This window comes from Pelophylax lessonae (assembly GCF_965119305.1).
Source record: "Pelophylax lessonae genome assembly, chromosome: 2".
NCBI lineage: Eukaryota > Metazoa > Chordata > Amphibia > Anura > Ranidae > Pelophylax > Pelophylax lessonae.
The window spans coordinates 53,129,906-53,131,575 of NC_138769.1; the positions used below are offsets into that span (position 1 = coordinate 53,129,906).

Below are 1,670 nucleotides of genomic sequence, written 5' to 3' on the forward strand. Positions count from 1 at the left end.
TCTTCACCGTCAGTGAAAATTAAGTATACGTTATTTGGCATTTGTGCCCGTTTGACATTTTAAGATCGACTACAAATACAACCTAAAAAAAAAATTTTTTTGAAAAGAAAAAAACTGCATAGAAAAAAAATCCAAATTCCAAGGATTCTATTTTCATAAAATGAAAAAAAGTCTGAGAAATTACTCAACTGTTTATCATACATAAGACTGCATGACTATAATACAAAGGGCATCTTTTTTTTTTTCCCCATCATTTAACGTTACAATATACACAGCAAGTCCGGACTAGATTGTACAATCTGAACACAGGTAATGGGTACCTTTCTCATGCTGTTTACAATGCACAGATATCCTGTAACCAAACTGTAGGTAAAGCAGACAGAAGTGGATTGTAAATGGAAACCAATGGGATGGTGGGTAAGCTGGTGTAACTGAATTACATTTTTAAGAAGGCCACACAAAACTAATATCTCAGTTTTGGATAGATGCTGAAAAAAGGAATCACTCGCTAGCTTCTTTGTATCACTCAGGGACTCTGCCAACTCTGATGGAACCCCCATAAAGGGGCAGAAATGTCACCACTGGAGTCCCAGAGACATACGAGGCAGTAAGTTAGTGATCCTGTAGCTAAACTGAAAAAGTTTAAATCACAAGCAGGGGCAAAAGAATATTAGTAATAATTTCCAGTATGGCAGGTGGCAACTTTACTCTTTGCCGTTTTGTGAATCTATAGCCACTACTGGAATCAGACACTTCCTGGTGTGTCAAATGCGGTGTCCTCCCCTCTGAGCAACGTGACTCCAACCTGCCAGGACACCAAACCAATAAAGCAAACAATGGGTGGAACCACCTGCCAGGACACAGAACCAATAAAGCAAACAATGGGTGGAACCACAGCCAGCAGGCAATGGGTGAAACCACCTGCCAGGACAAAGAACCAATATAGCAAGCAATGGGTGGAACCACAGCCAGCAGGCAATGGTTGGAACCACCTGCCAGGACACAGAACCAATATAGCAAGCAATGGGTGGAACCACAGCCAGCAGGCAATGGTTGGAACCACCTGCCAGGACACAGAACCAATATAGCAAGCAATGGGTGGAACCACCTGCCAGGACACAGAACCAATATAGCAAGCAATGGGTGGAACCACAGCCAGCATGCAATGGGCGGCAACCACCTGCCAGGACACAGAACCAATATAGCAAGCAATGGATGGAACCACAGCCAGCAGGTAATGGGTGGAACAACCTGCCAAGCCACAGAACCAATATAGCAAGTAATGGGGGGAACCATAGCCAGCAGGCACTGGGTGGAACCATCTGCTAGGACACAACCAATATAGCAAGCAATGGGTGGAACCATAGCCAACAGGCATTGGGTGGAACCACCTGCCAGGACACAGACCAATATAGCAAGCAATGGGTGGAACCACAGCCAGCAGGCAATGGGTGGAACCCAAGCCAGCAGTCAATGGGTGGGAATAACCTGCCAGGACACAGAACCAATATAGCAAGCAATGGGTGGAACCATAGCCAACAGGCATTGGGTGGAACCACCTGCCAGGACACAGACCAATATAGCAAGCAATGGGTGGAACCACAGCCAGCAGGCATTGGGTGGAACCACAGCCAGCAGGCATTGGGTGGAACCACCTGCCAGGACACAAA

The 1,670-nt window shown here is 45.7% G+C and overlaps 1 long non-coding RNA gene across 1 annotated transcript; it reads right to left on the reverse strand.

The window, feature by feature from the left end:
* Positions 1 to 651: 651 nt before the first annotated feature.
* LOC309547142 lies at positions 652 to 1,670 on the reverse strand. Its single transcript, XR_014224957.1, has 3 exons — positions 1,604 to 1,670; positions 1,038 to 1,108; positions 652 to 992 (listed from the first exon to the last, which is right to left on the reverse strand). It is a non-coding gene; the product is annotated as an uncharacterized lncRNA (long non-coding RNA).